The sequence below is a fragment of the Thamnophis sirtalis genome, unplaced genomic scaffold (assembly GCF_051295495.1).
Source record: "Thamnophis sirtalis isolate CommonGarterSnake01/CBP01778 unplaced genomic scaffold, rThaSir2_p1.2 scaffold_8, whole genome shotgun sequence".
NCBI classification, from domain to species: domain Eukaryota; kingdom Metazoa; phylum Chordata; class Lepidosauria; order Squamata; family Natricidae; genus Thamnophis; species Thamnophis sirtalis.
In genome coordinates, this window is record NW_028261388.1 from 56,783,281 (window position 1) to 56,806,562 (window position 23,282).

Consider the following 23,282-nt stretch of genomic DNA (forward strand, 5'->3'; position numbering starts at 1 on the left):
TTTTTACAGTTTAATTTTGCCGAAAAGAAGCAGTACAAAGAGGCTGCGTTAGAACGGACAGGAAGGGACAGCCGCAGGAACCTTAAGATCAGCCACAGTAAGAACAAAATCCCGACATGGACTTCAGGGGATAAAATTTGCCGGAAGGATTTGGAAGGTTTAAAGAAGTGACTGCATAATAGTCAGGTTGGCAAACAGAGTTCCCTTTTTTTCTGCTTACCAGTTCTTCTGCGCTGGGTTGAATTTTTTAAGTATTTGATATTGAGCTGACTAGGAGCTTGGAGCAGTGCCAGAGCGAAGAAATAGAGGTCTGTCTTTTGCTTCGTGGACATCAACACTGACACCAAGGAGAGAGTGACTTAGAGAGACTAATTATTATACTACTGAATATTGAACAACCGACAAAACTGAGAGACATTTATTGATATAAGAATAGGGTGTGATATATAAATTTATTATATTTACTAATCAAATTAATCAAATAGAATATTACTAGTATATTAAATAGGACTGTTTAAGTATTGAAAGGTGATACCAAGGAAGGATAATCGTGGAGTTGTTGTTGAATATTGGTTTATACAATTATAATAATTATAATATATTATTGATATTACTGTCAAGGTATAAATAAGGTAAAAGTTATAACCAGTCGTAGGCAAGGTCAAAAAAGGGGGTTAAAAATGGCAACCTCATCAAAATTAGGGAAAAAGACCATACCCAATGCAAGTTCAGCAACGTCCACCTCCTCAAATAAAAAAACAATGGAGAGTGCGTGGGGGTTGGAGAAAGGGGAAAAGATGGCAGAATCAGTGGGACCAGCACCTACAATGCAAAACATGCTATCGATGCTCCAGATGATACAGGAGACCTTGGCTATAAGCCAAGTAGAGACAAGGAAAAATCATGAAGAATTAAAAAAGGAAATGGGAGAATTGAAAGGAACAATCAAAAATGTAGACGATAAAGTTGAAAAGATACAGAATGCCTTAACAATCAATGAACAGAAAATCCAATGTATGGAAGAAAAAAATACAACACTCAGATCAAAAGATGGGAAAAATGGAAATAGAATATAGGCAACTTAATAAAGAATTGGAATTGTCAATAATCCAACTCGAAAACGAAAAAGCGGCATTCTACCTAAGATTTCAAAACATACCGGAAGAGAAGAAAGAAGATCTGAAAGGAAAAATGATTAATATCCTTACTGAATTTCTGCAAAAAACAGAACAAGAACTGAGAGGAACTATTGATGAGGCTTACAGGGTGAATACTAATTATGCAAGGAGACATAGACTCCCGAGAAGTACATGTAAGATTCACTAAGAAAACTGCCAGAGATGAAGTGTACAAAAAAACCAGAGAAGAGACGATTATACTACAGGGAAAAGAGGTGACCACGCTTAAACAGATCCCACGGAGAATCCGGGAACAAGGCAGGCAATACCAAGTTTTAACAAACGAGTTGAATAAAAACAGAATAATGTACAGATGGCTGGTACCAGAAGGGGTTCTGGTACCTTGGCAAGGAAAGAGATATAAGATAAAGAATTTAGAAGAAGCACACAAATTTTATGAAGAACACTGTAATAGGGAAGGAAAACAAGGAAGCAAAGAGGAACTAGAATACAGAGGTCAAGTGGAAGAAACATCAGAAGACAGCGAAAGAAGCAGGAGAGAAGAACAGAGGCAAGAAAGAGAGAGAGCAGAGAAGGAAGACAGCGGAAGAAGCAGGAGAGAAGAACAGAGGCAAGAAAGAGAGAGAGCAGAGAAGGAAGGCACGTGAGGGAAAAGTCAGATACAAACTAGAAGTAAAAAAAACAATCTCAACTAAAGATGGATCAAGAAATAACAATTATGTCGATAAACTTGAATGGACTGAACTCACTAAAAAAAAAGAGCCCAGATGTTTAATATTCCTAAGAAATTGAAAGTAGACCAGATATGGGTTAATTGGTATAGATGGATGGAGCAAAGAAATAAAAAGCACCGAAAGAAATAAAACAACTCTCAAAAATAATAATTATGAGTAAAACAAGGTGGTCATGATTGGTGAAATCAAATCAGGATGAAAGCTGGCATATAGACTGTAGAATGATAGAGAAAAAAGGAAATGATATGAAAAAAATGGACTTGTGGAAATAACACCCTCAAGAAAACATAAACTGGATTTGAAAGAGACACCTATAACAATAGAAAAAGAAAGGAAGGGAAGAAGGAAGGAAAGGAGGGGAGGAAAGACGTAGAGAATGGAGGGACAAAGGAAGGGAAAGAAGTGGAGGGTGGGAGAGAGAGAGAGAGAAGGAGAGACAGTAGGAGAGGAAGAAGAAATGTGGAGGAGAGGTAGGGGAAGAAGAAAGAAGTAAGGAGAGGTGGGTGGAAGGGAGAGAAAGAGAAGGAGAGGAGGGAGGAAGAGAGAAAAAGAGAAGGATAGAGGGTAGGAAGGAGAAGAAAGAGGGTAGAAATAGGGGAGAAGTAAGGGAAGGAAGAAGGGGAAGGAGAGGAGGAAGGAAGGAAGTAGAAAAGGAAGGGAGGGAGAAAAGAAAAGAAAGAGAAAATAAGGTGAGATGTGGAGGAGAGGTAGGGGAAGAAGAAAGAAGTAAGGAGAGGTGGGTGGAAGGGAGAGAAAGAGAAGGAGAGGAGGGAGGAAGAGAGAAAAAGAGAAGGAGAGAGGGTAGGAAGGAGAAGACAGAGGGTAGAAATAGGGGAGAAGTAAGGGAAGGAAGAAGGGGAAGGAGAGGAGGAAGGAAGTAAGTAGAGAAGGAAGGGAGGGAGAAAAGAAAAGAAAGAGAAAATAAGGTGGTGTCATAGCAGGTGTGAAGGATGGTAAATAATATATTCCAAATTATATCTTATACCCTTTTAAATGGAATAATAATAATATAAGAATGGCAACGAAAAAGAATAACTGTGAATGTATACCTATAACTGCATGTAAGAGAATAGATGACAGTAAAAATATAAAGCACAATATAGGTAAATAATACTTGATCATAAGTAGCTAAGTATAAATAAATAAAGAAATGTATATAAAAATGGATAATGAGTAACGAGATTACAAATGCAAGATAGAAATGTATAGAAAGGAAAACACTAACTGCAAAGAAACCGATTTGGAACTGCTGTATGATATACGATGGAACTTATTGTTCCTATGTTGTTTTTAAGTTATGTGGTTATTTTTGTTAATGTGTTTATGTGTTCTGTTGATGTGCTTATGTGTATAAAAAAAAATAAAAAAAATAAGCATCCAGATTATTGGGGAAAATATGCTGATTCTGTAAACCGCTTAGAGAGGGCTGGAAGGCACTGTGAAGCGATATATGTTTAAGTGCTATTGCTATTATGCTCTGGATTTGAAGTTCCAATGCCCCCCCCCCCAAGCCTTGGTCATGTGACCACGTTTTGAGTGCTCAAAAACAATCCCGTACTTACAGCCATTTGAAGCATCCCATAGTCACATGACCTCAATTTACAACATTTTTGCCAGAAAGCGACTTTGAGTTCTGCTTTCCAGCAGAAAACACCAATAGCAAACAATGACTTAACAACCAGCATATTTGCTTAAAGATTGCTGCAAAAAAGGCCATAAAATCAGGGATGGTCATAAGATGATTCACTTAACAACCATCATGACTTATGACCATAATTACAGACTCAATTATGATTGTAAGGCAAGAAATACCTGTCATTCTTATGTAGCTTTTATGCCAGAGAAACTTCATCTGTGCAACTTACATTGTTAGTTGGCTATTAAAGGAGCCCTGTTGAAAACAAAAAATAAAAATTTAAATAATTACTGTATAATCTTTTTTAAATAACATATTAAAATACACTTTCTCTCTATTGAAGACTTCAGATGGAGCCAATATTTGGTGGATTTTTTAAATGAAGTATTTGAGATTTTAAGGGCAAAATAGCCCCTCTTTTTCTTAAAATTCCCACTCATTTTTGGAGTAGGGCTTTTGATATGGTACAGAAACAGACTTTGAGCTGGCAGAAGCATCTACAACCTTTCTATCAATCCAGAGTAATTTTCAAGTTCATGAGAACATACTATCAATTTTCTTTTCTATTAGTTTTCTCTTCAATTGTGGAAGAACCAGCTTCTTTTAATTAAAAAATAAATAAAAGTGACTTTTTCATATCATCAGTTGATTGCTGATTATTATTACTTGTTATTACTCCCTACTCATTATTACTATGGATTGATGACCTATGTAATTTCAGATGTGAATCTGAAGTATTTCTAGATATGTGCTCTATTAACTCAACCAGAACAGTTCCTCAGAGACAGAAAGATTAATGTGAACTTATTGGCCACAATTGAATACTCAAATTCTAGGCTACTCAGAATAAAGATGTATATGAGCAGAAACCACCCAGAAATCAAAAGTAATCAAAATCTGTAATTAATTCCTTCCTTCCTTCCCTCCCCTCCCCCTTCCTTCCTTCCTTGCTTCCTTTTCTGATATAGGAGAGAGAGAGAGAGAGAGGCGGAGTTAAATAAGGCATCAATTTAGAATTATTACAAAGCCACAAAAGAACAAAACCCATCCCACACCCAATGCCTTTGACACTTATCTTGTTCTGTCCAGGTGGAAACTGTCAGTCTGAGAAAATTCCTGTGCATAGGCTTTAGCAATAAATCTGTAAATCTTCATGTGTGGACCTGGTTTTTCACAGCTGACATTTCCCTCCTCCTCTTTCCCTTCCTTCTTTCTTTCTGTTTCTCCCTCTCTTTCTTCCCTTCTTGTTCTTTTCTTCCCTCTTTCTCTCTCCTCTTTCCTCCCTTCCATTCCCAGCAAGTAGGTAAGTGGCTGCTGCAGGATCGGAAAGCAAGTGGGGGGTTCATGAGCAGCCAGCATGGCATAAGCACAGAGGGATTGACAGAGAGTGTGTGGGTGGGGGAACCTTTCCTGCGAGGTTCCCAATTGACTTTCTCCTTGAAAGCTTCATACAAGCAAAGACTTTGCTGGTGGGAAAGTTGAAGGAACAGCAGCGATTATATCAATTCCTTCTGGCTTCCCCATCAATTTGGGGGAAGCTGTCAGGGAGCATAAAAAATGAGGATCACATGATTTCAGCTGGTCACGGCAGAGGCATTGAACAGCAGCAGCAAAGCAGCAACAATTTGCCCAAATTTCATTCTACTGGGAGTCATTGGTCCCAGCATTCTGTAAATTAGGGCATTGAGTGTCTTTAGTTCAGGGGTCTCCAAATTTGGAAAACTTGTCTAGCTGAAAAATTTCAGGAGTTGAAGTCCATAAGTTTTAAATTTGCCAAGTTTGGAGAATTGAATTAACATAGCTCAATAATGTTTGCCCTATACCAGTGATGGTGAACCTTTTTCGCCTTGGCTGTCAAACCCCCATAACGTAATACCCCCCGTGCTGTGTCCCCTGTGCATGTATGCATGACACACACACCCCGCACATGCTCGCATGGCTTTCTTGGAGCCTGGGGAGGGCAAAAATGGCCTCCCCCGGAGCCCAGAAAAGGCCCATTTTCCGACTTTCAGTGGGCCCGGTATGTCCATTTTTCGCCCTCCCCAGGCTCCAGAGGCTTTCTATGAGCCTGGGGGAGGGCGAAAAATAGCCTAACACGCAAACTGGAAATTCGGAAATGGACTTCTGGGTTGCCTGCTGGGCTGTTTTTCGCCCTCCTGAAGCTTCAGCAGGCCTTGATTTTTGGCTGAAAATCAAAGCCGAAAATCAGCTGGTCAGCGCGCACATGCATGCTGGAGCTCACAGGACAACACCTCCTGTGCCCATCTGTGGCACGCGTGCCATAGGTTCGCCATCGTGGCCCTATATCAATTTCACCCAATGGAAGATTATAGAAAATCAACTAGATAGTAGAATTTTACCAGTATATAACAGGTTTGTAAATAAACCACAATGTTTTAAAAATATTTTGATCACTCCCACACATTTAAGAATGGTTGTGTTACAAAGGATTAACCAACGCTTTGAAACTTGATGGATACTCATCAATCCATTCTATTGCTAATTAATTTTCTGAAATGGTCTGAGCGCCTCCCCTCCAAATTCCCAGGGGAGCTTCCTTCCAAGGTGGGCAGTGTAGGGCAAGCAGAGCATAGTTTGAAAGGTAGCAAAGTCCCATTAAAGGATTTGGAAAGTGATAATCGGCATTTTGAATTGGGCTTAGAGGTCAACCAGCAGTTAATGCTCCTTTCAGAGGATAGATATTACTCTATTGGTGTGGCTCTGCTGCTGTTTGGATTAACTGTATGGTAGTTAGCCGCCAGAACCCTTCTTAGCTGAAGCTGTTTCATATATAAACGATGAATAGTTTTACATTTGATTTTGTTCCTAGGGTTTTTTTAATGAATTTTTGAACTTTCCTTAAGAGGTTATTTTCAGTAATCTTGTTTAGAACTTTGTAATGGTTAGCAAACTACATAAATACTCCTCTCTCTCTCTCTCTCTCTTTCTCTTTCTCCCTCCCTCCCTCTCTCTCTCCCCCCCTCTCTCCCCCTCTCTTTCTGTGTATTTAAACAAACAGCGCTACTGTATACTGGTGGCCAAAGTTTTGCAAGATACTCCCATGAACAACCACAGATTCAGTCTGGGTGGTATAAACAATAATAATGATTTTGACTTTTTAGTTGACTTGTTAGATAAACTAAGAGCATTATTCTTATTTTGTGAGGTGTGTGTCTGATGTTAAGCAAAAGTACATTGTAGCTGTTTAAAAATATTAGAGTGTAGAAATGCTTATAATGACTATTAACTTTATCTATACTTGTGTGTTATATAAAGCAGTGGTTCTCAATCTATTGTCCACAGACCCCTGGGTGACTGTGATGTTGTCTCAGGGAGTCTGCAAAGGCTTGAAGAAATGTTATGAATAAATCTTGAATTAAGTCTTGGCCACAAACGCTATTTAAAGGGGTCTGTGGTGAAGAAAAGGTTGCGAACTGCTGATGTAAAGTATTATTCTGCTTGAAGACTATCCATAGAGTGGCTGGTATATAATCTGTGGCAATGGGGTTACAATATATAAACTGTGATCAATGGAAAAACTAATGGCTAGAATAAAGAAAAGAGACAAAACAGAACTAGGTATTGAATATTTAATCTAAATAATAATTCTTACATCATTACAAACTGGCTATGTGTCTTTTAACAAAGATGTTTAGAATCCTTATTTCCCTCTGCTCTGCACTGGTAAAATCATACCTGGAACATAGTGCATACAATTCTGAGCAATCCACTTCCAGAAGGATATTAGGAAGCTACAACAGGTTCAGAGTAGGATGGAAAACACAATACAGGGATTTAAGAACATAACCTACGAAGACAAGTGGAACAAACATGGAATATTCAGTCTGGAGAAAGAAAAAATAAGGGGAGACATAGCATCGGTGTTCAAATGCATACAAAGGTGCCATACAGAATGGTCAGAAACAATTTTCCATTGCCACAGAAACTAGAATTAGAAATAAAGGATGAATTTTAATTTACTAGATTTCATTTCAGAAAAACTTCCTTTGTTACATTATGATATGCTAATAGGAATGCCCCCTACTTTCTATTTTGTTAGATTAATAAAGGCTTATTTAGAGTGGTGCCCTCTAAGTCTGTTGAAATATGCTGGCTGGTAATTGTGGAAGCCCAAAATTTAAAAATAATGACTGTGAATAAATGTCTGTAAAAGTAATGCAAAAAGTGATTATGCAGTGTATTCTAGAGACTAAACTCCCTCTTTATGACCCTGTAATCCCTTAATTCAGGTAGAGTCGGGGTGACTGGATGGAGCTGAGCATTTGCTGGCCAGATGCCCTTCCTGACGCCACATGTTATGGTTTAACACTGCCTAAGAATTCAGCTACCCTGTATGGAGAAGCTGTATATGCTTTATGAAAACGAAGCTTAAATCTATTTTAAGAAGCTTCCTCTTTAATGTCAATTATTTAAAAGATTTATACAATCTGAAGATCGTAGAAAATAAGAGTATAAAAATATCATGTCTTACGAGATAAATAATACTCTTATTTTCTAAAGGGATGAAGTGGATACTTTGACAAACAAATGTATAAAATAGTTTATTATAATTCAGTTTGCATCTTATCTTAGGCTATCCTAAATATGGTCATGTGTAATAAAGCTGGAATCCACTTAATTTTCCCGTAGATTTGGTGGGAGGAGCTATAGCCGGGTTTAGTCACAGCCTGATTGGTCCAGAGACTGAGGGAAATTTCTTATCCTTCCTTCCCTATTGGCTCCCAGTTTCCTCTCAGTCTTTGGTCCAAGCACTAGCTTTGACTCTTTTGAGGAATTGAATTTTGTTCTTATTTCTAATTCGATTGATTGGATATCCTAAATTTCTTTAAATTTTCGGACTGCTGGCCATAGAGTCTGATCTGTCAGCCTGGTCTTCTACCTCTGGGCCTAGGGGTGCTCTGCCCAGTCCCTGGGTGCACAGGGATGACAGGCTCCCATTTGCAGCTGAGCACAATCTGAGGCTTAAGGGAACGGCGTCTCTACTTCATCCTTTATTGCTTCTAGTCTCCAGAGCGCTGCGGATTTAACAGCCCTGCCGCAACTTTAACAGCCTCGCCGTGGCTTTAACAGCCTCGCCGCGGCTTTAACAACCTCGCCGCAGCTTTAACAGCCTCGCCGCGGCTTTAACAGTCTCACCGCGGCTTTAACAGCCTCGCCGCGGCTTTAAAAGCCTCGCCGCGGCTTCAAAAGTCTCGCCGTGGCTTCAAAAGCCCCACCGCGGCTTCAAGAACCTCGCCACGGCTGGGAAAGGTGTGCCACTAATTGAGCAGCCACCGTGGCTCAGAAACAGCGTGCCACGGCTTGAACAGCAGCCATGGCTTTAAAGGCAGCGCTGTGGCTCGTAATTGGCGCCGTGGCTCCAATCTGCTGTACTCGCGAAGGAAAGCGAAGAGAGAGACTCGGCTCACCGCGAGGCCGTTGCCTCAGAGCCATTGCACCAGCCTCTTCTTGCCATGAGGCATGGTGGCCATTTTGGGGCAACCTCGTGGAAGCCATTTTCTGAGGCAGGGGCCTGCATCACGGCCATTAATTGAGGCCAGCAGGTGATTTCTCCTGTTGGCCACAGCCCACAACGCGGCCAAAGATCAAGGCTGGAGGGCTCCTGAACAGATTACCACCAAGCTCAAGCCGCGTGAATGAGGCATGGCCTCCACAGTTCCCGAGTCAGGGATCCACAGTGAGGTGGCAGAGGAAGGCCAGGGCAGACTGAGAACCAGGGCAGCAGCTGCCAGGCCATCTGCTGACCAGCACCCTTCTAGAGCTGCTGTGAGAGACGAGTTAAGAACGCGGAAGGCCTTGGAAAAACGAGTGGCCAGGGCAGACAAACAAGCACAGACTACTAGGCCCAAATCTCCTTGCAGATCCAGGTCCCCAGTGAGGTCCAGCCCTCATCAATCTGCCTCAACTCCTAGAGGCTTTAGCCCTTCCTCCCCTTCTATCTTCCCTGCTAGACCTCGCAGACAAGTGGCCTCTCCTTCCCTCCCCATCTCTCTGAGTTTGTATAGGGAGGGGGGAAGGGATCCATTGGAAGGGGGGTCTCAGGACTACCTCCTAGCTTCACACCTAGTACCCCAGGGCCCTTCAACCCTTGGGCCTTCAGATGAGGACCTGGAAGATCTCGAGCTCCTGCCTGAAAGTATCAGGAGACTCATTTCCTCTGCAATCACCAAGGGCATTGCTTCAGGCCTTTCCCAACGGGAACATTCTTTGCAGGGAGTGGCAAGGCCTCATTATGACTCTAGGCACCCTAGATCTCCATCCTCTTTTCGTGGTCAAGGTCCAGCTAGGGCCCCTTCTCCATTGGTGGTTAGCGATGGCTCAATACCAGGGGAGGGTGCACATCCAGACCTGGGGTTTTCTGAGGATGAGGACACAATCCCTCCTGATCCCCCAGCCTTTCCTGGCCTCTTTGCCCCCCCCCCCGGCATTCAAACCTCTTCTGAATAAAGCGAAGAAGACTACTTAGATTGGTATTGGGGCCCCACCTGTGTCACAACATAGGGATCCCAACCTGGCTATGTTTATAAATCCCAATACGGATAAGGAGGAAGTTCCAGCCCCTCCACTGTTTCTGGAAGTGGTCAAAAACCAGTGGGCTCTTCCTCTTTGTCCAATCCGGGGAGCAATGACCGCCACTTCTATAATATGGAGCAGGCTTTCTCCCAGGCCCTTCAATTGCAGACTGTAGATACTCCCATTGCTCTTCTCACTAACGCTTCTACCATGGTCTCAGGGGATGTGGCTGATAAACTAAAGCCTGAGGACGAGCGTGCGGAACTTACTTTAAGTAAGAATTTCAACGCTTCCATCTGGGCTATTAAATCGGCTGCTGCTGCTTCCTATTTTAATTGTACCACCATTATGTGGCTGCACCAGTTACAGGACCGCATCCCGATTCAGGATAAGCGTCTTCACCAAGACCTCACCAAAATTATCTCGGCCATGCAGTTCTCTGCGGATGCCACTCTAGATTCTATCAAGTTTTCATCCCGGGTGTTGTCTACCTCGGTAACGTTAAGGCATCTTTTGTGGCTTCACAACTTGCAAATGGACAACAAGTCCAAATGGAATTTGGCAGTGACCCCTTATACTGGTCGCAATCTCTTCGAGAAATCGCTTGACCCAATTCTTGTGGAGAACAAAGACAAGAAGAAGGTCCCTCCAACACCAAGAAGCCGGACTCCCATCCAACTTCTTACCATAGACCTTCTTACTCGCCATCTAACCCGGATTATCGACAACAGCTATATGCCTCCTATAGGTCCGACAAGAGGAGTCACTGTCCTTTTTATCAGGACAGGGGAAGGTACCAGGGACCAGATAATGTCAGATGCTTGGGTCAGGTGCACCATCAGGCACGGCCTTCATCTGGAATTTCTCTCTCTTCCCCCGATGCTCTTCAGGACCTTTCCCCCGTCCAGGGACCCGGAACGGCGCTGCCTAATGAGTCTGGCCATCCAACATCTGCTGGACATTCGAGTGGTGGAACCGGTGCCGACGGAGGAGTATGGGAGGGGTCTATACTCTGACCTTTTCGTTGTCCCTAAGAGCTCGGGGGGATGGAGGGCAATTTTGGACCTGAAGCGCCTCAACTCCTTCCTGGTTTACTGGCGCTCCAAAATGTCATCCCTCAGGTCCATTCTCCTGGGGATCTGGCGGGGTGACTTCATGGCATCTGTAAATTTGACGGAAGCGTATCTGCACATTCCGATACTGCCTGCCTATCGCAGATTCCTCCGATTTTCACACCAGGGCCACCACTTCCAGTACAGGGCCCTCCCATTCAGTCTGGCCTCCGCCCCGCGTATGTTCACAAAGGTCCTGCCGGCATTGGCGGCTCACCTACTTTCCCACCCGGTGAGACTCCAATGCTACTTAGACAACATGCTCGTTCAGGCCCAATCATGCACGCAGGCAATTCACGACCTGAACCATTCAGATGTTACAGTCCCTGGGATTCTCCGTCAACTTCCCCAAGAGCCATCTGTCACCCACGATGAGAATCCTTCATCTGGGTACATCCTGACCTTGGCCCGCTTGCTGGGCAAGATGGTGTCATTCATACGGATAGTTCCCTGGGTCCGTCTTCATTCTTGGACACTCCAATGGACACTCATCCCTTACCAATGCCACCGCATGAGCAACTCGCTGCGGCTCCCAAATGTCAGATCCACCACGCATTCTATCACCGGGCCTTCACTGGTCCCTAAGGTGGTAGTTGTCTCCAGCCCTGCATGGTGGATCCGACATTTGGGAGCCGGATCATATCACAATCCCGACGGACTCAAGCCTCTACAGCTGGGAGGCCCTGGTGGAATCCAAGCTGGCTCAGGGTTGTTGGACAATCTCAGACCTATGTCACAATATAAATTGGCTGGAGCTGAATGCAGCTCGCCTGGCCTTCTTTCATTTTCGAGACTCGATTGTCAATCACCATGTGCTCCTTCTGACAAACAATGTAGCCACAAAGGCACACATAAACCGTCAGGGGAGGACTCATTCCAAGTGCCGCTGGAAGCTCAGAAACCCGGACTCTGGGCGGAGAAAAACCTGGCATCAATAACATCAGAGCACATCTCGGGCATAGCCAACCATCAGGCTGACTGGCTGAGTCGGGCAACAGTTGACCATGGCGAGTGGCAGCTGATCCCAGAACTATTCCACAGGATTTGCCGCTGCTTCAGCACCCCACTGGTAGACTTGTTCACGAGCCTGGCCAATGCTCAATTGCCCCGGTTCTTCTCCCGCTTCCCAGCACGCAACGCATAGAGAACAGATGTCCTCAGAAGTCCATGGCCTCCGGGACTTCTTTATGCCTTCCCCCCTCTCCCTCTAATCCAGGAAACCCTGAGGAAGGTAGTGATAGAGAGGGCACACATCATTCTGGTAGCCACCTATTGGCTAAGACTACCTTGGTTTGCGGACCTTGTCCAACTATCCGTGTTTCCCCCATGAAGGATTCCTCAGGAGGTGATCGCCCTGTGCCAGGGGGTCCTATTCTACCCGGAGCCCCAGTGGCTCCCCCTGACCGCCTGGCACTTGAGCAGTGCCTCCTGAGGGACGCTAATCTGTCAGCCAAGGTCATCTCAACCATTGTAGCCTCTAGGCGCCTGTCGACCACACGGATGTATAATTCAACGTGGTCGACGTTTGTTCTCTGGTGTAGGAGATTCAACCTTTCTCCAACCACCGCTCTGGTTGCTCAAGTGCTTGAATTCTTACAACACAGCTCAGACCAAGGTCTCTCTCATAACACCTTACGGAGGCAGGTAGCTGCACTGTCCTCCTTGCTGGGGTGGGGGACGGCTGTTTCTCCCTGTCCTGTCCCTTTAGTCAAATGGTTCCTTAAAGGGGCAGCGAATCTGTGCCCTCCTCCAGTGCATCAGTTCCCTACGTGGGACCTTTCCCTAGTCCTTAAAGTACTCATGGGCCCGCCGTTTGAACCGTTAAGAACAGTACACCTCAGATTTTTAACCCTAAAGGTGACCTTTCTCGTTGCCGTTACCTCAGCTCAACGAATCTCTGAGTTAGGGGCACTGTCATCCAAGGATGACCTCTGTCAATTCCACCAAGATAGGGTCATCCTTAGACTGGACCCGACCTTTCTCCTGAAGGTGAAGTCCATCTTCCACAGATCACAGGAGGTTATACTCCCTAACTTCTGTCCCTCTCCTTCTCACAAGAGGGAACACCTTTGGCACCGACTGGATGTCCGCCACGCTCTGCGCATTTATCTCAGGCATACATCCTCCTTCCGGCGGTTGGAGTCCCCTTTTCCTTTGCTTTCAGCCCAGCACTCTGGGAGCTAGGGTCTCTTCTGCCACGATAGGCAGATGGTTACGACAGGCCATCACGGTGGCTTATGAAGCCTTAGGCCAACCGTCCCCTCAAGGGATTACGGCTCACTCCACGCGGAGTGCCACTACCATGGTCGTGTGGGCCACTAGAGCCCCTCTGGAGGATATCTGTAGGGCAGCCCCTGGGCTTCTCCAACACCCTTTATCCAACACTCTCGGCTAGACCATTTTGCTTCAGCGGATGCGTCTTTCAGACATAGGGTTCTTCAACAGGTGGCGACCTCCCCTATCCCGCCCTGGTATGTCCCAGCTGTAGCCCCTCCTGCCATATATACAGGAAAAAGAACGTTGGTCCTTACCTGAATGTTTCTTTTATGTAGATTGGTGGGAGGGGCTACATCCCGCCCTAGTATAGAGGTTAGAGTGGTTGAGGGGCATGTTGTTTGTCTTTCTTGCATGATGTTTTCGCAGCTTTCTCCATTCGACCTTGAGGAAACTGGGAGCTAATAGGGAAGGAAGGATACTTTAAGAAATTTCCCACAGTCTCTGGACCAATTAGGCTGTCACTAAACCCAGCTGTAGCCCCTCCCAGCAATCTACATAAAAGAAACATTCAGGTAAGGACCAACATTCTTTCTCTTGGCCAACTTCTTGCCCAGTATGCCCAGATAATTAAGAAAGATATTCTGCTTGTTTTCAGAAATATCAGATATTCTGGAATCCTTCAGTGAATATTTTGGTAATGAATCTATTCTAAGTCTCTTAGCATTTATATATATTTATTATTAACAACATTTCTGAAAGAAGAAATGCTTTATGTCATATGAAAGGATCCTAAGACACCTATCTATGTGTAGAAAAACCTCACATTTTGTTAAAGATTGAAAATTGCTTTGAAAATATGAAACAAACTTGAATGTAATAAATGAATTATGCAAATAAAAAGAATGCAAGCTTAGCTTGAACTTGTTTACACAAGTAGGAAGAGTAAAATTACATTGTTTTTATTGCATTCCTTGGAATTTACACAGTATTATCAAAGTATATAAAAGATTTGACCAACATGTAATTTATATATCTGAAGTGTTAATTAAAATATGCATGTTGGAAAAAAGTCCAAGCTTTGGATGTAATAAGTCCAGATTTCACAATTTGGCAAGTTATTATTTTGGCATCAAGTAGCTGTACTCAAAGCCATCTTCAGGAGGTGGGGGGCAGAGGGTGACAAGTGATGCAATATGTTTTGTGACATTGCTGTGGAAACTTTGCCTCTTATCTATTTGTATGTGATGTCAGAATACAAGTACAAAAGGGTAGAGTTTGCATCATGATGTTGCAGTTCAGCTGTGAAAATGGGAAACATGTCTTGGTGCCATGATCATTTTGGCATCGTTGTTAGGAAACACGTATGGCTGCATTATATTGAAGGGTGGGTTTTTATTTGCTGAAAACTTGGAAATAAAAATCCCATTTAAGAAAAGCTCTTTTCCTATCGATTATGTACATGAATAGCCAAATCTCGTGCAGTTATTTTTGCAGAAAGTTGCACTGAGTTGACCTACACATACATAAATGTAATATAATCTAAGCATGTTTTCATATTTTTCCTCTATACTATTGTCAGTGATTTTCCTAATTTTGAAAATGTCAAAATGTTGTGCTAAGACGAGAGAGATGCTCAAACACTGATCTGTAAAGTTCACTGAATTACTCTGAATCAATATCAGATTTTCCAGTGACTCTATCTCAAAGGTTTACAAAGTAAAATAGAGATGGGTGGAAAGCTTGTATGTTATCTTGTTTTAAAGAAAAGTGGACTTTAAAAGCAATAAATGAATTCATGCAATTAATAATACTTCTGAACTCATATTGGTTTTAAAATTATTGGTTGATGAAATTTCAGTGTAACTTTTCAGTATGTCATCTTATCCTCTCATAACATTAATGAGCCTAAATTCCTAATCATAGTGCATGTTTATCTGAAAGAAAATCACAATTTAGAGGGAAATATTTTGTAGCTCAGGGCTGAAATGAGGGTTTCTTTGTGTTATCAGAGCTTGGTTTTTTTTCTAGCAGATATTTTATTACCGAAACTAAGAATCATCATCAGCGCTCGGAGAGAATGGAGTTTGCCACGCTCTACTAGCATCGGCGATAATACCTAATTTGGATTATGAAAAGTCTGTAAGAAAATAACCAAGCTCAAAGAACATCAAGGACCTCTCAAAGTCACAGTTTGTTCATTTGTCCTTAGGTCTGAATGTGCATGCATATGACATATTATTTTCTATAAATTTTTAGTAAAGGAGAAATCTGATGTGTCAGAATAATGTGGTCTTTTCCCTTCCATCTCTACTAATAAAAATAAGAAAAAAATCAAATATGTGCATATATGGAGTAATATGCACATATATTTAATAGCCTTTGGATTTTAATTTGAAATTGAGCATGATTCAATATTTCATTTCATTTCCTATCCCGGGGGACCAAATTTTCATTCAGAATAACATGTTCTTATGCAATAGACTTTCCATCTCCCAGTTTTAGAGCTAATTCCTTTGGTGCTTGTGGTTGTGACCCAGAATCACAGCTTCACAGCTGCTAGTTGAGAACATTGGGACTTGTGATGTCACACAATTGTTTGCAACGCCTCCCATATCTTCAATTGTAATAAGTGTACGATGATCTTTTATTTCTCCATTTGGACTGCTTGTTTGTTAAAATTAACTCTACAAATTATACTGCCTGTATAATTTATGGACTTTCATTAGCAAACTAATTAAAATAATTAAAATTTGAAACATCATTTGTTGTCAACGTATGCTTTAATGCATAAACTTCTTATTTAACTGAAATTCTGAGAATTTTTAAATACAGACTATAAAATAATGGGATATATTTTCCAAAAGTAGTACTGCATTCAGAAAGGCATATCCCTTTTTCAAATTTTAACACTTTTTCACATGTATGTAAAATGCTTTACTGTACATTTTAGTTTATTCTATGTTAATTCTATCCCTGAAAAATCAACATTGCAATGTAATCATCATATTTATCTTGTACCATTGGTTTAACAAGTGTATTCTCTACATTTGTGGTTTGTTGAATTGTGTTGAATAAAGTGATCTCTCTTATGGTAGAGATTACATGGTCGAAGAGGTCGATTATTTACTCAATTATTTTAATGAATACCTTGGTCTAAAATCTAGCAAGGTTCATTGAACATCACAAAATGGGAATGGGATGATTCCTTGTTTCTTTGTATATTAACTACTTATCATTTAAAACTAATATAAGAACAATCCCTGGTGTGCTCATTGTCTGTAGATTTGGGTTTGTTTTTGTTTGTTGAATCTGCATTTAAAAATTTGCACTTAATATGTATTTAGTTTGTTATGGGTATATTCAGAAAACAGATAGCATTTTAGTTTTCTACTGAAGCATACTATTGTATTCTGGAAGTTATGCTAAATTGATTTGGATTGCTCAGATTTCTCCTATAATGTTTTGATTGTTCTAGTTTTAGACAAAACAAAACTCAGAAGGATCCTGGAATAATATTAGAGGGGAGTTAGGCAAGGCTGGTGCATGTTGCCCCCTCTTCCCATTTGCTGGTCCACCTGTCTTTCATCTTCTTAGCACCCTCCCATGTCTCAGTATCTTTCCTCTGCTCCCTCCCCCCAATAGCAGCCCTATTCCATTTTGTATACAGCTCTTTTTGTTTGGGTATTAGCTATCCCAAACTGATGGTTCTGTTCATGGAATGGTTCATACAAACAGTGTGTAGCTCATCCCTATTCTTTATACACTTTTAAAAATGGAAATGGCATGCCAAGCATGAATTGCTTTAAGATTGTAGTTTTTAAACAAAGCCTAATTCTTAGCATAAATTAATTCTTCAATTTCATACACATTGTTCTTTTTCTGTGCAGGGAAATATGTTACAGAATTTGCATTTAAATAACTTTAATTTCTTTATCAATCTACTATTTAAGACTTCTGAAAATTCATTTTAGAATACCAAATGCCTTCCAACTATAATATTTTGTTTGATTGGATACCATATACAGTAATATAGTATGGAATTGTACAATGTTATATTCTTGAAGCCAATGAAATAAAAAATAGCAGTTAGTGGCACATTGCACTCTAAAGTGAATTCCAGACTTTCCAGGACATGCCTCCCTGGCTTAATCTAGAATACTGCATTCTTGTTTTCCATTGCAAAGTTTGCAAGACATCCAGAGTCCCCCTCCCTATATAGTAGAAGCTCTGAGTCATAAGGGGGTTCTTCTGTTCTGTACTAAAGAGCCTTGCAGTTCTTTAGGGGTGAAGCAATTTGAGTAATCCTGAATGGTTTGTTCTGGCACATGTGCATGTCCATAAACTGAGATGGGTGGGCTGGAGTAGCAGGAGGCCATAGAATGAAAGCTGTTTAATAGCAAATGCAACCGGGTAATTATTACATAATGTATGCAAATTTTTAAGCTTCAAACATAAATTTTATATATTGTAATTCTGGTCTTTAAAAAAGCATTGCATTTTATTTGCAAGTGAGATTAGGGATAAAGAAATATTTTTTAAAACACCATGTTAAACTTGCTGTTCTAGGTTAATACATAATGAAAAAAGTAGCATATAAATGAAATGAGTATGTGTTCCACAAATAGCAATAAGTATTTTATAAAAACAGTGGGGAAAGGTTATATTTGATTCTGGATCCATATGTAAGAGAATTGGTTAACTACCTTGATAAATGGTAGTTTAATTTTCTTTTTCCTTGAGGCTGTTTGTCCTTTTAACTACTTGGTTTTCTTTCATGAATAAGAAATGTTCTCTAATTAAATAAGCACAGAGATGGGGGGAGGGGGATAGAATATCCTAAATGTAAAAGGGAATATACTGATTTATACAGTAAGATTTTAAGTGCTTCAGCTAATTTTTCCATATCCGAAATATGGTTCTGAATGTATCTAGAGCAAGCAAATTTCCTGCTTTAAAGCACTAGCAGAGAGACTGGGCGTTTTCGGTTTCTAATGTTGCTTCCCCCTCCCAATGAATGTCCTTTGTGTAACCCCAGCTAATTCAGAAATCTTTCTGTGTAGTGAGGACTGCCCTATCATGTGACAGAGGCCACTAGTTGCAGCCAGTGATTGGCTAACTCTTACAGAGCTAATTGGTAGCTCTGTATAAGAACTCCCTGCCCTGAAGTTAGAACCTTTACTCACTGCTTAGTTACTGTAGGTTAAAATCCTGAAGCTGGTCACGATTGATTCAGCAGCATGTGATAAAGTTTTAACACTTGTGTGGGCTCGATTGAACCAAGTGGTAGACAATAAAACCAGCTGCTGCCAAATGGGATTAATGAGTATCTCCTAGGAGTTGGTAACTGCCACTTTAAGACTGCTGCTTACCCTCTTTCTATGGACTGCAACTGAGAATCTTTGAGGAGAACTTGACTGAGACAGTTTTCCTTTCTTGTTTTTAATCACAGGAATGAAGCATTGATGATACTTTATCAGCACTGGAAAATGTCTGTAGGGGGAAACCTTTCATTTTGCCTTCTATAAAAATGTTTTGTAAATTTGGCTTCTGTAACTATGACAGTGAAGAACTGTTAACGGAAGCTGAAAAAGGCATCACCAGGAAGCATGGCTTACTGGGAATGGGTAAGTGTGATGCAATATTGGCTCTTGCTAATCTTTTAATACAGAATGCGTTAAAAATGTCCTGAATTTTAGATTTTCCCATACTGAATAATAATGTAATTAAAATCAAGTATACTACTTTTAATTTCCTGAACTTAATAATTCAAGGCAATGTTTTAAGAAGAGGACATGATTTTATTTTGCTTTCTCTGTTATAAATGGATGAGTTTCTATTTTTCCAGGTAGGAGATGTAGGAAGCATTTTTGTGTAGTGAAACTTTAGTACTTTTGGAAAACAAGCATTGTTTTTAAATTGATAATTTCCCTTCCTGCTAATATTACAGAGGTACATTGTTAGAAACTTAAATATTAGTCTAATTTTCTGAAAATTAAAGTTTTAAAAATGTTGCTTTTCACTAACAGCTCCATAACAATAATTTTCTGACATAATTATTTTAATTTAAATTTTAAAAATGAAAGTTTTTGGTAGAGTGTAATTTAGGAAAAAGTGCATAATACATATATAGTAGCAAAGAAAATTTGTTGCAAGGTATTCTGATTTTTGAATAAACTTTCTAAGAAACAAATTTGTCACATCCAAGAGAGAAAATGTATTTTTTTGGTATTAGTCATGCTTCCTTCAATTTGCTCATTTACAGAATGGTTCTCTTGAAACAAATAGAGGAAATAATTAGTGGGTAGTCAATAAAATTAAATAGGAACATAATCAAGAAAAAATACAGTGAACTTCTGAATAGTGTCTTATTTTTATTTTCATTTATTTTCATTCATTTTTTTTTATTAAATGTTTTTTTTGATAGCAAGCTTGTTGCTTTTATGAAGTTTGAAAGTTTTGTGGTGTTTTGAAACACTCGAAGAGGAAGTCAACTTTTATTCTGTAATTTTTTTAGCTACAATTTTTTTTAAATCTACCATTCAGAATTGTTTTCTTCATAAAGAATGTTTTCTTCATAAAGAATGTTTTCTTCATAAAAAATGTTAAAACAATTCTTTCAGAAAAAATGCAGATATTATATAAAATTACACAGGAAGTTCTTAATGAGAAGAGCAATAAAAAAAGACTTTCAGATAAGCATGCTTTTTAAACAACTGTCCCTTTTTAAACTGGAAAGAATGTGAACTCCACTTTGGCAATAATTCTTGCTCTAGCTAAGGTGTGTCCAATAAACACCTGGGAACAGGTACCTGCTGGATATAAGAAAATTTGGAGGAGGCTTTATAATTTCATTTATCATTTATCTTATTTAAACAACCTTCAGTTTATGACATACACTCTAAATTTTTAGAATGTAAAATTATATCTGGATAAACTTGAATGTGAAAATGTGAAAAAGCAGTTGTTGCTTAGAAATATACAGCTATTCTTTTTTGAAAAGTGAGGAATCTTAAGATATCTAAAATAAGAATTATACTGATATATTTGCTGTGCTTTTTAATGTTTACACTTGTATGCCAAAATATCCCTCCCATGTCATGTTTTACCTGACCATGCAAACATTGAAAAAGTGATTTCATTATAAATACTAATTTTGCTTCATCAATCCTCTGTATCTGGGTACTTGGTAAGATCAGAAAGAAAAGGGGCTTTTGTTTTATAAACATGTGGAGGTTTAATTTTCATTCTTTGCTAATCATAAACTTTCCTGAGTGGTGACATGTCCATGCAGCTATCTTGGCAACAGAAAGGAAGCTGTTTAGCCTGGCTTTCTTCCAGGATGTTTTCTAATGTTACAACCCTGTTTTCCCTAGGAATTTCCCACCCAAGTATTAACCAAGCCTGATACTGCTTAGTTTTCAGCACCTAGACAAGATCAATCAGGTGATGTCAAAGAATTGCTGGTATTGAAAAAAAAGTTGGAATATGTTTACTCATCTTCAACATCTCAAATCTATTTAAAATGTAGGTATTTATCTGTGATAATGGAATGTGAACTATTTAAAGGTCATCTCATAATTTTTTTTCCTGAACCAGTTCTCAATCAAATTATCCATGGAACTAGATAATATGTTTATATTTATAAATTAGAGAAGATATAATTAAAGTACAGTAATTATGGAATCTCCTTAAAATACACCACCAGGTTTTTATTTCCATATAGTACTTTAACATTTCACCTTTATATAGCTGTAGAAGATATAATTGGGCATTTACAGATATATCCAGTACTTGTTGGGAAGTGTCCTCAGAATAACAGAGGACACCAAATCTGACCTAGATTTTTCAGACATTTGGTGATAGTTCATTTTATTTGTATATCCTACTAGGACAGCCAGAACTCTCTAGTATGAAAACATTAAAGGTACTTACACTTCTGTTGAAAAGTTAGAACTCCACAACTTTTTTGAACTTAACAGAAGTAAGCTTGTGTGAATGTGCTTTTTAATTGTCATGACTACCTTCTTAAAGCAACTTAAGACATTCTGTAGCAAATTGAGTATATGTTTATGAAGATAACTTTATACTGATTTTTATTACCAAGAGTTAGAGAACAATATTGTAAAATACTAGTTAAGTTTTTAAAATTATTTTACAAGAGATTCAAGTATAATTTCTGTAATTTTGAACAACCTACTGACTAGAACTGTTTTCTAATTTTATCTTTTAAGCATTACATAAGAAGGATTTAAGAATCAGGTTTTTTTCCCAACAAGGTAAAGAGATAAGGACAATATTAAGGTCAGAGCAAAACTGGTATTGGGAGGGACATCCTTTTTTCTTATCAAGAAGTATATTCTAAATGTAATGTTCAAGAATAAATGACAAAACAGCTTAAAGAGCTTCTAGAAACCTGCTTATTAGTGACCTAAAAAGCATGATGAAAAGATTGTGTTTTAATAGTGGTTGATGTCAGCCTTTTAATTTCACTTGCTGTTCACTTGCTTCCTTATGCTTAGCATGTTTTCTATTCATAAATTTCACATTGTTTTCCTAATCTAGAATAAGGTAGGCAAGTGTCCATGTTATCTTATTGTGTTGTCTATTAATATAGACCAGTGGGTCTCAACCTTCCTAATGCCGCGACCCTTTTAATACAGTTCCTCATGTTGTGGTGACCCCTAACCATAAAATTATTTTATGTTTTCCGTAGTTTTTCAAAAATATGTGTTTTCCGATGGTCTTAGGCAACCCCTGTGAAAGAGTCGTTCGACCCCGAAAGAGGTCCCGAACCACAGGTTGAGAATCGCTGATATAGACCATATAAATTTATGATGAATCTACTATCTTTAATGGACTGAAAAACAGTCTAGATTCAGTAATTGCACTGAAATTTAAAGGGAGAAGACGACAATAGCAATTTCTGTCTTCCATTTATAAAATAGTTCAGTGGGAAAAGAGGTTAGGTACAAAGAATATATGTTCCTTGATATTCTGGGCCTCCCTAGAGTTGAAATAGTGAGTGTATATGGAAGAAGTGACAATGGTAAAGTTTTACAGCAGAATGGTGATCAAACTGGTGTCATTTTCTGAACATGAAACCAGGAGCGGCTATCTATGGGTTTCCTTTGGAAGTCAAGAACTTTTAAGACCATTGATTTCTGTGGGGTCAGGGTTTCCAACCATCCTTAGGTCTAAACTGACAAGTATCTTAAATATAGTAGGATCCTCACATTTGCAGCACAAACCGAACATTAATGACCACTAGACAACATGTGACTTATTGGGTCATCATTTAAAATATATTTCCTAACCAGAAATAATATGGAGTAGCTTTGCCAAATTTCAGTGCCATGGAAGTCATGGGTCCCAGATTTTGGATGCACTTTTAAGTTAGCCTATTTGAGGTACATTGATTTCAAAATTGTCCTTTGATGCACCATTTGGTAAAACAAGGTTAAAAATTTAGGGCCATTAGAGCTCTAATATTATATAGATTTTCTTTTTACATCATAAATAGTCTCTAAAATTAGTTTAAACAAGTACCTACTTGGTATAGTTAATACAAAGTCTAAAAGTTTTATGATTCTGGCCCATAAAATTATATTTTGAATGATGTTACTCTGTATAATACAAATTGTACTTACTATAGGAATATACAGTACTGTGTTTTACTAGTCTATTCCACATATAAAATGAAGAATATTCTGATTAAACCTGATACGTTCTAGCCTTTTCCTAATAAATCTGGCAGTATTAATTATTAATAATCTTTGAAATGTGTTTTTATAACATAAAATATTGTCTATTTCTAATGTTAAGGATCACATGAAATACCTATAACACAAATGTATGAAAATTATATTAATTGACAGTCCCCGCTGACTACTTAGAAATAATTCCTGTTGAG

General features: G+C 39.6%; 1 long non-coding RNA gene across 3 annotated transcripts in view; it reads left to right on the forward strand.

The window, feature by feature from the left end:
• The window catches only part of LOC106550875 (uncharacterized), a 193,300-nt gene that overhangs the window by 82,705 nt on the left and 87,313 nt on the right, over positions 1-23,282 (forward strand). For 2 of the 3 annotated variants that reach the window (XR_015697529.1, XR_015697531.1), the window contains exon 3: positions 18,822-18,996. This is a non-coding gene — a long non-coding RNA (uncharacterized LOC106550875). Of the gene's footprint in view, positions 1-18,821; positions 18,997-20,745; positions 20,897-23,282 lie in introns of all 3 variants that reach the window. The other variant, XR_015697530.1, reaches the window with a different exon arrangement.